This window comes from Sus scrofa, chromosome 6 (assembly GCF_054392235.1).
Source record: "Sus scrofa isolate SSC_HxYL_T2T_F1_AM1 chromosome 6, Sscrofa_HxYL_maternal_Yorkshire_Landrace_v2.0, whole genome shotgun sequence".
In the NCBI taxonomy this organism is placed as follows: domain Eukaryota; kingdom Metazoa; phylum Chordata; class Mammalia; order Artiodactyla; family Suidae; genus Sus; species Sus scrofa.
Window position 1 is genome coordinate 103,668,009 of NC_139388.1, and position 15,848 is coordinate 103,683,856.

The following is a 15,848-nucleotide window of genomic DNA, read 5'->3' on the forward strand; positions in this document are numbered from 1 at the left end:
CTGAGAACACAAAGATGACTAATCACTGCCTGCAAAGACATTTGTTAAGGCGTGAAGGTATAAGCGGTGAAGGTATTACACCGTGGCCGGGAGTGGGTGCAGTGGGCACGAGCAAAGAGTGAACAGCTTCCCCCTGATGATGGCGAGAGGGGAGGGGGGCTGGTGAGGAAGGGTCTAAAAAGGAGGTGGGAGTTCCCGTCATGGCGCAGTGGTTAACGAATCCGACTAGGAACCATGAGGTTTCGGGTTCGATCCCTGCCCTTGCTCAGTGGGTTGACGATCCAGCGTTGCTGTGAGCTGTGGTGTAGGTTGCAGACATGGCTTGGATCCTGTGTTGCTGGGGCTGTGGTGTAGGCCAGAAGCAACAGCTCAGATTAGACCCCTAGCCTGGGAACCTCCATATGCTGCGGGAGTGGCCCAAGAAATGGCAAAAAGACAAAAAAAAAAAAAAAAAAAAAAAACCTTAAAAAAATAAAATAAAATAGAAAGTAGGTGACCACTTTTGCTTTTTGCAAATTTGCATTCCCTCCATTTTTTTTTTTTTTTTTTTTTTGTCTTTTGGTCTTTTATTGTTGTTGTTGTTGTTGTTGCTATTTCTTGGGCCGCTCCCGCGGCATATGGAGGTTCCCAGGCCAGGGATTGAATCGGAGCTGTAGCCACTGGCCTACGCCAGAGCCACAGCAACTCGGGATCCGAGCCGCGTCTGCAACCTACACCACAGCTCACGGCAACGCTGGATCGTTAACCCACTGAGCAAGGACAGGGACCGAACTCGCAACCTCATGGTTCCTAGTCGGATTCGTTAACCACTGCGCCACGACATGCATTCCCTCCATTATTAAGGCTCCGTCCCTACTCCTCGTTCTAAAGGAAGACACCAACTCTTGCCCTCTGTCCAGTGTGAGTCCTCCTGTGTGGGGACGTGACGTTATCCCCACGCTCAATGTGTCAGGGAAATCATGGGGCTAAGAACAAGACTGATTTGCTTGGGCCTTTTCAGGGCTCAGCAGGCCCAGACATTAACCTCTTCCCAGAGGGAACCATGCCAGCCAACAGCTTGGGGTTACTGTGGAGCAGGTGAAATGGCCACTGGCCCTGGTCCCCCTGATTCCCGACTAAGTGTAAACAGTAGGTAGGCTTCTTATTGGGCTCTGGTCCAGGCCCCTGTCAGCAGGAGATTGTTTTGACTGGAATGAGGCCCCTTGGAGGGGAGACTATGAAAGGGGGTGTGGGGACAGCTCTCTCCACCTGCCCACAACCCATGAATAAGCTTCAGGTCCTGGAGGTAGTGGTGGTTCTTAGGTTCCCTGTGAATTAGTATCACCTGCAGCTCCGTTCCAGGGTCCTTTTCACAGGTCTGCAGTGGAACTGGACAATTTCCAGCAAGATCCCAGGTGACCACCCGTTGCCTCCGGGCATGACTGATCACCGTGCCTAAGGCAATCTTTGCAGAGGATCCCAGTTACGGTCTCAGATGCCGTGCAATCTTTTTCTTTTTGAGGGGGGCTGCACCTGCTGCATGTGGGCGTTCCCAGGCCAAGGACTGAATCGGAGACTCAGCTGCAACCTATACCACAGGAGGCAACATCGGATCCTTAACCCACTGTGCCAGGCTGAGGATCCAACGCATGTCGCCACAGAGACATTGCCAGATCTTAGCCCACTGTGCCACAGCGGGAACTCTTACTCTTGCAGCAAAAGTAAAGGTCATGGGTAGAGCAGTACTGTTCTGTCTTGCCAGGACATTTTGTTGTTGTTGTTGTCTTTTTAGGGCCATACCAGCAGTATATGGAGGTTCCCAGACTAGGGGGTCTAACTGGAGCTACAGCTGCTGGCCTACACCACAGCCACAGCAACGCTGGATCCGAGCCGCATCTGTAACCTACACCACATCTCGTGGCAACGCCAGATCCTTAACCCACTAAGCGAGGCCAGGGATTGAACCCGCAACCTCATGGTTCCTAGTCAGATTCGTTGCTTCCACTGCGCCACGACAGGAACTCCGCCAGGACATTTTATAAGAAAAAGAAAAGGTTATTGGAGGATGGCTGTGAGATCAGATAGGATAAGAAAAGGATGTCTGATTAAGGATCACTTTAGTCTCACTTTCCTGGGTGGGTGGGTAACAGGTGTCCCAGAACCAGGTCTTTATCCCATTGAAGTTTATCCAATCAAGAACGCTAATTTCTCCCCAGAAGTCACTGCGGATTACATCAGACACAATTAGGTTCCTTCCCAGACTGGTTTTGGGGCATATACTCCTTTACACCAGGCAGACCGACCCAATAAATTAATGCAGGAGAAGGAGTTTTGACCCAAGACCCAAAGCTACCCTACCCCTTCAGGTGGCGAGGAGGTGGTGCCCAGCCCTTGCACCAGGAAATCAGAGGCCTTCCACACAGCAGTGGGTTGTCTCCGTGTTTCTCTGCCAGAGTCCCTGTGGCTGTTCCTCTTTCTAGCACCTTCTCTGCCTGTGGGTTTGGCCCCTTGGAGGGATGGCCTGAACCACTGAGCGCACCTGCCCCTGCAGCTCTGCTCCCTGCAGGTACCCGAGGCCCCTTCTCAGCACCTGGGGCCCACACTCCCTGGAGACAAAGTCTGGTGGTCTGGTGGACCCAGCCTGGGCCAGGTGCCTGCCCTGGTCCTGTGGGGGGCCGCTGCCAGCTCCTGGGGTGAAGGAGAGTCTGGACAGGAAGGCAGAGACAGTGTCATTCAGCTCTAACCGGCGTGGATGGCAGCCTACCTACTTCCGTGGGACTCCGCGGATAAAGCACGAAGGCAAGGCGCTCAGGAGAGATGCCTTTCTTCTCTTCCTCGTTTCCTCTGCGTGTTCCTCAGGCGCAGGGAACCAGAGGGAGGATCCTGGTTAACCTGGGCGGAGGTGGGCAGGTAGGCTGGCCCTGCCCCGCCCCTTAAAGCTGCACAGCAAGGGGCTCAGGACTTAAAGCCCCTGAAGTCTCAAGCAGGGGGCTCAGGGCTCAGGGGGTCCTTGGCCCTGGCTCCCTGGGGGCAGGTCAGAGGCTCAGGACACCAGGAAAGAGTCGCAGGTTTCTCCTCTTCACACTCCAGAGAAGTGTGACGATGTGTCAAAGATTTTTTTTTTTTGCAGAAAGGTGACAGAAAAATTATGAATGTGTAAGATTGTACCTTGATCTCAAGGGTCTACACCATATGGTTAACTGTAATCCAAATGCTTGACTGAAGGTGTGGACTTCATAGCAGGGGTGTGTGCTATTTGGGGTCAGTTTATTTAAAAAAAAAATTGTAAGCCCAACAAACAGAGACAATGGTTTATAAAAATCAGCATGAGGGCTTTGCAAAGACCTGGCATTTCCTTCCGTCCGTTTGAGCAGGTTCTCTGCAGGGGAGATTCCTTTCCTTCTCTCCCCCCTGCTCCCCACCCGCTTCTTCCTTCTTTGATTTCTTTTGGAATTTAAATTTTACCAATATTTCCAGGACTGTCTGTCAACGGAGGTTGTGTTACCACTTAGGGCCACTTCAGATGAGAATTTCAGGGGCAATGAAAAGTGGGTTTGGCATCCAGAATTGAAATGATTTTTGTAAATTTCCCCATTGCATCCTTTTTATAAAGGGAAAGTGGCAATTTTGCAAATGAAGGACTAAAAAATTCATCATGATATCTTTTCTTAACCAAAGGAATTTCAGTCAAGTACTGATTTAAGGAAACCCATCACATTTTATATCAACTGGAGAAACTGATAACACCCATAATTTTCATTTATAAGTGCCAAAATTCAGTCCTGTCTTTATCACTAACACCTGGATTAAAACGGCAACCACCCAAAGATGAGACAATTAATTAGCCAATGAAAACTTACAGCCCTACAAATTTCTTTGGCTCAGAGTTCCCCTGTGGTGCAGTGGGTTAAGGACCCAGTGTTGCCACAGCTGTGGTGTAGGTTGCAGCTGTGGCTCAGATTCAGTGGGGAGGAAATGTCCTTATGCCTCAGGTGTGCATGGGGGGAATTTGCATTGAACACATCAACGTCTCCCCTCATCCTCACCTTGCCCGCCCCTGCAGGGTTAAGGAGTCATTATTGTTTTAAACATATTTACCTTCCTACCTGGCTTTGGAAAGATAAATGTTCCTGAAACGTTCTAGTCTTATATAGTGGTTGTTTTTTCATTACGTGATTCATGTACCCTTTTGAGAATAAAACATGCAGACCTTCTCCTCCATAAAATGCAGTTATGCATAAATGCCCTTAAAGTTCTATCCGAGCTTGTGAAGCCCAGAAGCCCATGAGGTCAAGGACCCGAGTCAAGGACTCCGTCATTAGGCACTGACCTCAGCAGAGGAACTGCTCTCTGGAGAGCTGCCCTTTCTATTTCCTGCCTTTCATTCCCCCTTAACTCCATTGGAGAAAAGTCCCAACTTTCTACTCTGAAGAGTTACAGCTCAACTTGCAGGGACGAGGGTCAGTCCCGGGCACCAGCCTAAGCCGGAAGCTCTGAGAGCCCGTCTTCCCTAAGCTCCTCTGGCACAGTTGGCCTTGCCCACAGTGACAACTCATGCACCTGCCTGGTGGCCCAGTCCCCACACTCTGCCCACCGGCAGCTGGCTCAATTTCTCTGGCCCATCTCCACACTTGCAAGAGGAAATGTTATTCTCCAGTTTCCACATGGCCAGGAGAAAGATATCATCAGTCAGAAATCATGAGCCAGTGGGGAGGAGACCACTGGCTGCCATGGGGACCTGGCTGAGTTCCCGCCTCTGAGCCCAGCAAGGAGTAGAGGGGGCTGGGCAGGCTCACAGGGGTGGTGCAGATTAGGTTCTGATCCACAGGAAGCACAGTTTTAAAAATCCATGCTGCTTGTGTCAGCAGACAAATGTGCGTCATCTCATCTAATTGCAAAAGTGCAGGAGTTCCCTGGTGGCTCAGGAAGTTAAGGATCTGGTGGTGTCACTGCTGTGACTCTGGTTATAGCTGTGGCGAGAGTTTGATCCCTGGCCTGAGAATTCCTGCCTGCCTTGGGCAAGGCGAAAGAAAGAAAAATGCCCAAGTATATAATCTCCTGTCCCAGGGTCTCAGCTCACAAGGCCCTTCCTCCAAGGCATCCCTCAACTCCGCTGCATTTTGTCCTATTGCCACCTTGGCTTTCCCTTGTGCCTCTTTGCATGGCCTTAGCTTGCCTACTGCCCTGGGAAGCTCACTAGTGTGGACCCTGGGTGCCTTCTTTACAGAGCAAGAGCTGGTGCTCAAAAAACAGCGGTTAATGGAGTTCCCATCGTGGTTCATTGGTTAACGAATCCGACTAGGGATCATGAGGTTGTGGGTTCGATCCCTGGCCTCGCTCAGTGGGTTAAGGATCTGGCGTTGCCATGAGCTGTGGTGTAGGTTGCAGACGCAGCTTGGATCCCGCGTTGCTGTGGCTCTGGTGTAGGTCGGTGGCTACAGCTCTGATTAGACCCTCAGCCTGGGAACCTCCATATGCTGCAGGAGCGGCCCCAGAAAAGGCAAACAAACAAAATAAAACAAAAAAAAAACAGCGGTTAAAATCATTGATTCTATCATGGTTCTCCTGGGTTTAAGACACATATTCACCCTCTTGAGAGAAGGAAAAGGGGCTGTCCTGCAGGGGGCGCCATGCCCTGGAGCTGCCCTTGACCTTGCCGCGGGTCTTCTCAGGGCCAGGAGCAACAGGTGAGGAGGGGGCAGCAGTTCTGGGTCCAGGCCCTGCTGTCACCCCACTGGCAGGTGACAGGCCAACAGCGAGGATGGAGGAGCCACATGGAAGGAGCTCGGCCCTCCCCACTTGGCTCCCTCTTCCCCGCAGCAGGGTGTGGTGCAGGGGAGGAGTCTGGTCCTGCACTGAAATCAGCGTGCAAACGATGCCCAGCTCTGGGCTGCAGTAAGAATGAAGGCGTCTCACCAGCGAAGGGTCTAGAGCAGCACCTCGAGGTTGTTGCTGTTCTTCTCACATCAAGGACGGAGGGCGGGAGGAAGGCGCAGACACTGGGACAATGCCCTGGGCCCCCTCCCAGTTCCACTTTGCATACAGCTGGAGCGCGGCCTGAGGTCGAGGAGACCCCCCAACCCTGGCGACAAAGGGCCCAGAAAGGAGCCACTGCTGGCAAAGCCACGGACTAAAGACTCTGCCAGCAGCCGGTGTCCGCCTGGCCCCATTGTCCCCGCCCCGCAGTCTCTCAATTAACATAACTAAAGTGGGAGCCCGAAGTCTTTGTCCTCAGCTCGCCCAGCCTCAAGTTCATGGGAACCAGGGAAGAGGAAGGTGGTCAGAGTCAGAGGCCAGGGCCTTGCACAGTCAGAGTAGGGAGAACATTAGCGCTATTCCTTAATCATCTTCAGAACAAAACCACTTTGCTGCCTCCTTCTTAAGGGCTGGAACAGGCATGTTTAACAGCTTAAACAGGCTCCCGCAGAGGCCCGGCAGCCGTGCCCAGGTCACGTGGGTGGTGCTGGGCCTTGGTGCCCTCTCTGCTCACAGGCATCACCAGATTCGCTTTCTGTCCTCAGCAGGGTCAACTGGGACCTCACTGGAGCCAGGGTGCCTGAGAGCCAGCTTCCCAGGTGACAGGTGGTGCTCTTTCCTTGGCAGAGTCACAGAGAGGACAGGCACCTGAAACTAAAAACACAACTCAGCAGGAGCACTGGGCTGCCCCCCCCCCCCCAAACTGACCTCCTGCCATCGCCGAGAACTGTGGGCCTTGGTCCTTCTTCCAATCAATACCACCAACAGCAAGTGTGATTCATCGACATTTATTCTATTTGTATTCATAGGCAAAAAAAAAAAAAAAAAAAAAAGAGCTCCACAGTGCAATTTGTGTTTTCACAAGTGAGTTACATTTGCTCCTGTGCAGCAATTAATGCTCAGTTCTCAAGTTGCAATGTGACAAGGAAGCTTGTATGAGTGTAAAGACCTCTGCTCTTCAAGAAACAGAAAGAGCGTTTCCTCAAGAAACTGGCAGGGATGTGGCTTACAGGTAAGCATCTGTGCATCCGTCTGTCCACGCCCTACAGATACACCCCAGCTCCGTCCAAATTCACAGCCTGCTTTTCTTCCTTCCCTTCCACCCTCCCCCTCAGTAACCCCTCCAAATTCTTTCTTTCCTCCTGACCAGACACATTTATTGTCAGCATACATTCACTGAATGCTTGCTCATTCAGAGACTCACAAAGACCAAAACATCGTCCCCTGCTCTTGAGGACTTACCAATCTAGTTGGGGGGTGGGGACAGACTCAAAAAGTAATCATAACTCAAGCAGACTTCATGGGTCCGTGGAGTCAAGAAAGTCGCCTTTTAGGAACCATGAGGTTTCGGGTTTGATCCCTGGCCTCGTTCGTTGGGTTAAGGATCCGGCGTTGCCGTGAGCTGTGGTGTAGATCGCAGATGTGGCTTGGATCTGGCGTTGCTGTGGCTCTGGCATAGACCTGTGGCTACAGCGCCGATTGGACCCCTAGCCTGGGAACCTCTATATGCCATGGGTGTGGTCCTAAAAAGAACAAAAGACAAAAAAAAAAAAAGAAAGAAAGTCACCTTAATATTCACAATCAGTCCCTGCTCTTGCTCTCCACCCACGGAGTCTCCCTCCCTGTGGCTGATAGCTAAAACAGGATGGGCAAATCCAAGAACACACAAATAAATGCATGAAAACATAAATATGATCCAATCATATGATCCTAAAAACAGGTTCAATTCATTTTATTTACTTTTATTTATTAAACTTGTTGTGATTTTGGAGTTCCCATTGTGGCTCAATGGTCAACGAACCCAACTAGTACCCATGAGAACATGGGTTCAATCCCTGGCCTTGCTCAGTGGGTTAAGAATCCAGCATTGCCATGAGCTGTGGTGTAGGTGGCAGACATGGCTTGGATCTTGCGTTGCTGTGGCTGTGGTGTAGGCCAGCGGCTGCAGCTCCGATTCAGCCCCTAGCCTGGGAACCTCTATGTGCCATGGGTGCAGCCCTAAAAAGGCAAAAAAAAAAAACCACTCCAAAAAAACTGTTGTGTCTGTTTTTTCCTTTTTGGCTATCCTCAAGCATATGGAGTTCCCAGGCCAGGAATCAGATCCGAGCTGGGGTTGGGACCTAAGCCACAGCTGCAGCAATACCAGACCCTTTTAACCCACTGTACAGGGCCGGGGATTGAATCTGTGTCCTGATGCTGCAGTGATGCTGCCAATCCCTTTGCACCACAATGGGAACTCCCTGTTGTGTTGTTTTATTTTTATTTTTTTGGCCATGCTTGTAACATGTGGAAATTCCTGGGCCAGGGATTGAACCTGTGCCACAGCAGTGACAAAGCCAGATCCTTAACTGCTGGGCCACCAGGGAACTCTGGTTCAATTCATTTTAGATCACAATTTTTTTTTTCTTCAAATGCGGAGAGGGACCTGACAAGAGAATCAGTTGGCAAAGCAAGGAAGCTACCATCATTTGGTAATGACCCTGATGAACCGATTTATTTGGTCTGGATTTTCACATGTGGATTTTCCTCGAGCTCACGGGTCTAACACCCAAGAGAACACGCAGGAAGCCTGGTCAGAGGCTCCCCTGAGTGGCTTCATTCCCATTGGGCATTTGGTGAAAAGCTTTTTTCTTTTTCAAGGTTTATCTTTCCAGAAGCTGGTCCTGACTGGGCCTGCAGGGGGCCAGGCACCTCCAATTCCAGAGCTGACAGGAACACAGGCAGTATTTTGTAAAAGTCCACTAACAGCACATCTGCTGAGTCCACTCCTAAGAAGTTCCGAAGCTGCAGAGCTGGTCGGAGATCAGGGGAGGCCAAAGGAGGGAAGAGCCACCCACAGCAGAGCCTGACAAATGCCTTAGAGAAGTTCTAAGCTCCGAAACCAGCCCAGGATGGGAAGTATTGCCTGAGATGGAGGAATGAGGGTGACCACCGGAGCTGGGACGCAAGGAGCGGGGAGGGACTCAGGCCTCTGTCTCCACTTGGCCCTGGGCACGTCCACCAATGATCCTGGGTGTCCCCCTCTGATGTAGGTGGGGACACCCTGACTGTGGGCGATGGGGAGTGTAACAGAGGGGCCAGGAGGTGCTGAGAGTGTTCCCAGGGGGCCTGACATGTCACTTCCAGCTCCTATGAAGCATAGTCCTCAGCTGGCACCCCGGGCATCTTTAAAGAGCCTCTAAATGGCCAATCATAGAGCCTGGAAAGCTGAGGACCTGTCATGTCTCCTTGAGGAGAGGCCACAGCAGGCCGGGACAGGAGGGCTGGCGAGGGTGGCTGGCCGTCTGCAGGTGCCCGGCTCCAAGAGATGCACCCTTCCTTCCTTTTGGCCCTAACTGGGGGAAACAGAGTTTATCTCAAGACTTGCATCTATGCTCCCACCCTCCTCACAACCTCATTTTACAGAGGAGAGGAAACCCAGGCTTCAGCTGGGATTTTCCAAATTCACAGCTCCCGAGTGGCAGACCTACAACTACAACCGAGATTTGCTGGAGTCCGGGGCCTTTTTTCTGATTACAGTCAGTTGACGGGCTGAGCTGGCTTCACATCCCCAGGCAGGCGAGCTGCATCACCCCATCACCCTGTCTCCAGCGGCTCTGCTTCCATCTGCAGCCTGGGAGGAAATTGAGTTTCAGTTTGAGGCCGGTTATTAATCTCAGCATCATTAGCAGCAAAGTCTCAGGAGGCAAAGAGTAAGCCCTTTTTGCTTCCTGATCTGTAAGTGCTCAGCCAACCATCGATCAATAGGGATTTTATCTTAAGGTCAGACCGGCAGCTTCTGCCGCTGGAGCCACACAGGACAGCCTGTCGCCATCAAGGCCTCCAGTCCCTGAGCCCCCACCCCCTCCACCACTGGAGTGTCTTCTGGCAACCAGTGCCCAGGAGCTTTTGTTACAAAGTGGTGTATACACGATCGTAGCTCCATCCGTGTTGCGTTCAAGCTGGTTGACAAGAGCATTGGAGGAGCAGCTGCTGTGCGGAAGGAACTACTATGGTCAGAGGATGCCAGGTGCTTAAACACAGTAAAAACTGCCACTGCAAATGTCTGGGTCTCCCTCCTCCAATTTCTTAGAGTCCTTCTCGCTCCCCTGCCTCTGGGGATCAGGACCAAGTGGGGACCATTACGGCAGCGTTAAGATATTTTTTTTTTTGGCTGCCCCTTGGCATATGGAGTTCCTGGGCCTGGGTTCAGATCTGAGCCACCAAGTTGCAACCTTGGCCACGGCTGTGGCAATACTGGATCCTTCAACCCATTGTGCCTGGCTGGGGGTCGAACCTGTGTCCTGGTGCTGCAGACACCGAAGATCCCGTTACGCCACAGTGGTAACTCCAAGACACTCATTCTTGATTTCTGAGTAAATCTACTCCGAGGACAGAGTGATGACTGATTCCCTTTCGGAGAAAATCATCATTGCTTTCTGTGGACCCTCACCCACCCATGTGCTTCACCCCTGCAAGGAGCTGCCGAGACCCCTGAGCACAGAGCTGGCAGGTCCCACTAGGACTTGGGGACCTAGTTTCCAGTCGCTGAGAGGAGGGTCCCCCGGCTGAGCCGGTGCCCCCGGTCTCAGCAGGCATACCCTGACCTAGCAGGGGCAAGCTGCTGGTTGTCATGGCAACAGGACCCCGCCCCTGCAGGGTGGGGTCCAAGACGAAGTAGGCCAGGCAGCTGCTAGGCTTGCATGGGGGGCGGGGGCGTGGTGGGCTTAGCGGTTCCCAAAGAGTTTTAAGTAGCTGTACAGTGTATAGTATTTTTTCCCCTCGCAAAGGGAAAAAAATCGTAAAATGATGATAATGAAGAATACTGCACAAATGGCAGAAAAAAGGAAAGGTAACAGGAGAACCTGAAAGGGACCTGGTGCGGCATATTACCAACGAAGGCCTCGGGTAGTGGGAAAACCTCCTGGTGCAATTTAAATTCCTGCCCAGGGAGAAAAGGCCAAGGCAAGAAAGAACCTGGCTCTTTTGAGCCGAAGGAGAAAGGAAATCAAAGAGTCTGAGGCAGCTCCTCTGCCTGCAGCCTGGGGCAGCGAGCGACCGGGAGGGGCCGGGGGTGACCTTGACGATGACAAAGACTGTGCTGCAAATGAAAGGGCTGCGGCTGGCGGCATCCGGAGGCTCACCAGCAGTTTTGCATCAGCTCTGGCGATGGCTGGAGATTTTGCACTGCCTTGAACGTAGAGCATTTCTTCCTTTGAAATCAGACCTTCCTTGCAATGTGACAATGGCTTTAATTTAAATGGCCGTCTAAAGTAGTTATCACAAATTTTGCCAGGCACAAAATGCAAAAAAACTGGCTGGCTGGTTTTGAGCAGGGTTTTTTTTTGCGTTGTTAGGTTAGGCCGAACCTGCAGGTGTTTCTGGCTTTTATCATATCTGCTCTCCAAGTGGCCGCTCTTATCCACCAGGTGAGAGAAAAGAGACTCCAGGGGCCCAGGTGGGTGGGTAATTGGCTGTTGAAGTAAGAAGACTCCTGGGGCGGCCTGATCTGTGGGGAGCTGCAGACACAGGGCCCGGAGTGCGAGGGGCACCCCTGTCAGTCGGCAGCCCTCCTGGCTCTCACACGGCCTCATCTGAAAGGCCTAACTCTTGAGTGACAATGACCGATATTTACTTTATACATTCATCTGAGTGAATCAACCGTACTGTTTCCCAAGCAATGAAACAATGCCAAGTTTGTGCTCAGTGCCGGGCTGGGCTCATTTTAAAGCAAGTCATTAGCCAGATAAGAACCTTTCTTGCTTTGTCAATAGATCACGTGTGCACTGCAGTTTGAAGGAATGCCTCATTCTAGAAGTTGCTCCCAAACACTGTGAATTTCTTTAGAAGATGCAACAAAAAAGCTGTCCAGTAAAACACAAAGTCACATATTTCTTGCATTGAGTTTAACGTATCCCCTTGTTTTCTGGAAGTGACCCGTATGATGGTGTTGGCACCTGCTGCTTTTTGAACAGTCCTGGCAAGCCGAGCTGCCACCAAGGAATAGCTCACCATTTCTGATTTTCTCCCCGAGGCTCATCTGCTCAAAGACATTGGTTTTTCTGGTACCAAGAGATAGCATTTAGACCTCTAGAAGAATGCTTCAGGAGAGTGTCCAGCATATGCAAAGAGCTTCTACACATCAATAAGTAAAAGACAGACAAATCAATAGAAAAATGGGCAAAAGATGGGGGGAAAACCATTGAAACCCCAATGAAATAATGTAATATACCCATCAGAATGAATAAAATGAAAAAAGGCCAATTTAAATTGTTAATGTATTACTGTAATTATCATTAATAATTATATTTAGTTATTTAAATATTTATTTGAAGCATTTTATTTATTTTGCTTTTTAGGGCCACACCTGTGGCATATGGAGGTTCCCAAGCTAGGGGTTGAATCATAGCTACAGCTGCTGGCCTACACCACAGCCACAGCAATGCGGGATCCGAGCTGTGTCTGTGACCTACACCACAGGTCACAGCAATGCCGGATCCCCAACCCACTGAGCGAGGCCAGGGATTGAGGCCAGGGATTGAACCCGCAACCTCACGGTTCCTAGTTGGATTTGTTTCCACTGAGCCATGACAGGAACTCCTATTTGAAGTATTTTATTCTTAAATAATAGATTATTATTTTAGTAACATTAAATGCCAGCAGCTGATAGAGCCGCTGGTACACACATATGCTGTAAACTAGTACCAGTCCAGTGGGAAAGTTCTTCGCTGCTATTGATGAGGGTGGATGTGTGCAGACCCTATGACCCAGCAGTCCTGCCCCCAGTGCACCCAACAGGAATGCACACCTGTGTTCACCAAAAGAGCAAGAATATCCCTATCAGCCCTAACCCGAGCAACCCCAAGCTATGCAGATGTCCATCTGACAGAATAATTGATGGTTTATTCACACAATGGATGACCATATACTGCGAGCAGGAACATGCCTGGACTTAAGTGCAACAACACAAAGTCCTATCACTGCTGAGTGGAGGAAGCAAGCACAAAAGAACAGCTTACAAATGACTCATTTATGTAAAGTTCAACACCCAGCAGATGGGGCTCTGGCCTTAGCAGTTAGGACAGTGGGTCAGAGGGGACTTCTGAGGTTTTGAGTCTACTCTTCCTTGTCCACTTTGAGAAAAACCTACCAGTTCCACAACTTATGATTCGTGTCCTTTTCAAAATGTATTTTATACTGCAATAAAAATGACTAAAATGGAACAGAACAGAACCAAACCAGAAAACTTCCAGGAAGGCCTGCATCCAGTCCAGTCCACAGACACCCCCCCACCCCGTCCCTGTGGAAGCCCCCCCCCACCCCCTAAGAGACCAGGAATGACCTTTTTCTCAGCACCTGCTCCTTCTCTCCTCTTTCTCCTGTTTACCCCTCCGGGGCCTCTACAAGCACTGTCTCTACCTGACCCCAATTGCCAAGGGGAGAAACCAGAGGAAAGTTCGTATCCGCTTCTTACACCCTAAACTGAATCACGGAGTTCCTGTCGTGGCGCAGTGGAAACGAATCCGACTAGGAACCATGAGGTTTCGGGTTCCATCTCTGGCCTCGCTCAGTGGGTTAAATATCCGGCACTGCCGTGAGCTGTGGTGTAGTTCGCAGATGCGGCTCGGATCTGGCGTTGCTGTGACTGTGGTGTAGGCTGGCAGCTGTAGCTGCTTCGAGCCCTAGCCTGGGAACTTCCATATGCCATGAGTGCGGCCTGAAAAAGACAAAAAAGACAAAAACAAACAAAAAACTGAATCATTACCTCCCACAATCCTATAGCCAGAAAAGTCCTGCCTCACCTCCAGCTGGCCCAAGTTAGATCATACTGGCCAGGTGTCCTTGCCAAGGTTACATACAAAATTCGTGTGGGCATCCATTTGAATTCGCCCTTTTTCTCCTCCTCAGAGAAGTTTTTGCATTTCTGGCTTCTTTGTTCCTCACGCGGTGCCTGACGTTGACGTGACCTCTTTTAAACTCCTTTCCCAGTCTCAAGGGGGCTGTGCTACTTGAATCCCTTGCTCACCTCCCTCGCAGGCAGCTGTGAATTCCTTACCCATCATCCTCTCTGTCACCAGCGGCCCCCACTCCTCTCCTTAACTGGTCCTGAGATATGTGCCCACAGCTGTGAGTCACCATCTCTGAGTGTGCTCTGTGGCTACAATTTAAAAAGCAAACGCCGAGTAGGTTTAGAGAACAAAATACAGCTTTTTCTCCCCTCAGTGACACCTAGATAAAAAGCAAATACACTTTACCAAAAGAATTCTCTTTAAAACTATTATTTATTCTGTGTACCTTTAACACTTGTTTATGCTTAAAAACATCTGCAGCCTTTGATTATGGACAATTCCCGAGTTCAAGCCAAATTCATTAGGTCTGTTCAAAGCATTGCTAAAAAGTAGGGCGTGTGTTTTAAAATTTACATTCCCCTCTTAAATTATACCATATATTCAAATGATCCTTTCAGATCATGTATGCCTTGTATATTTAGTGGAAAACCTGAAAATAATAAAGACTAATTTAGAAACAACTGTGCATTTTGCAATGATGGTATTTTCACCTGCAGTATTTTTATCAGTACTCTGCCTCCCTCTAATGGACGGTTTGAGTCGCTGCGGAAGCCCTTAAGCAATTATACTGGGACCACTAAGCTATTTCATTGTATTAATAGACTATGTGGCTTCCCAAGGGACTTGAGGTGGCTGAATATATACACTAAAGCAAAAAAAAAAATTAGAACTTCAGGCTACGGTGAACAACCACATCCCTCCACTAAAGATAATGATGAATTCCACAAGAGATTTCCTTTTCCTACGGCTACACCCTGCTAGCTGAAGCCACGACATCAAGGTAGAGTAAAGACAATTTCCGGAGGTCAAGCCGGCAGGTCTTGATCTGTCACTCATATGAGCCGTCCCCACTTGGGGAAAAACACGGAAGAAGAGGACGGAGACTTGGCTTGTGAACTATGCGCCCAGAAATTTTTTGATAAAATTGAGCAGCAGATATGTGAATTTTAACAGCTTGAAGTGGGAGTAACTGTCTGTTTGAAAGCACCAAGCAGACAGGAGTGGTGCCTCCAATTGTGGTTCAAAGTAAGATGCCTCATGGAAGTGCTAGACTGCTGGGTGGCAGGCACCCTTTGCACCCCACTGAATCTTCCAGGTTTTTCTGAAACAGGCTGAAGGAAGTTATTTTCGTATGAGTTGTGGGGGATCTGGAGAAGGGAAGTGACAAGAGCAGAAGCAGGGCAGCCACCTTTGCTGTGCATCTCCTTTCTCCTTCACGATCCCATCAGCCTACTTCTGGAGGCTGGGAGGGGTTAGGACTCAGCGAAAGGATTTCCCCTTTGTTTTTTCCTAGATTTGTAGCTTTAGTAGGTGTCACATTCAGGGCCGGGATCTATCCTGAGTTAGCTTTTGTACAGGGTAAGATGTATAGACTGAGGGTTTTGTTTTGTTTTCCATGTGATGTCTAATAATTTTTTGTTTTTGTTTGTTTCTAGGGCATATGGAAGTTCCCAGGCTAGCATGCCAATTGGAGCTGCAGCTGCTGGCTTACACCACAGCCATGGCAACACCTGATCAGAGCAGCATCTATGATCTACTCTGCAGCTTGTGGCAATGCTGGATCCTTAACCCACTGAGTGAGGCCAGGGATCAAACCCACATCCTCACGGATACTAGTTAGTTTTGTTACTGATGAGGCATATGGGGACTCCTTCTTTTTCCTTTTTTATGGCTACACCTGGGGCACCTGAAAGTTCCTGGGACAAAATTTCTTCTTTTGGGGTGCAAAATATTACAAAAATTCAATCTCCATTTATTGCTAGTTAATAAAAATACAATTTATCTTTGTATATTTTGTATCTCATGACCTAGCTTAGTTTAAACTAATAGTTTTGTTACAAATTC

The 15,848-nt window shown here is 49.7% G+C and overlaps 1 long non-coding RNA gene across 1 annotated transcript; it reads right to left on the minus strand.

Moving 5' to 3' along the window:
- Positions 1-8,422: 8,422 nt before the first annotated feature.
- Positions 8,423-14,077, minus strand: LOC146402718 (uncharacterized). The gene is made up of 2 exons (XR_014807593.1): positions 13,737-14,077; positions 8,423-12,069 (listed from the first exon to the last, which is right to left on the minus strand). It is a non-coding gene; the product is annotated as an uncharacterized LOC146402718 (long non-coding RNA).
- Between the last annotated feature and the right edge of the window lie 1,771 nt (positions 14,078-15,848).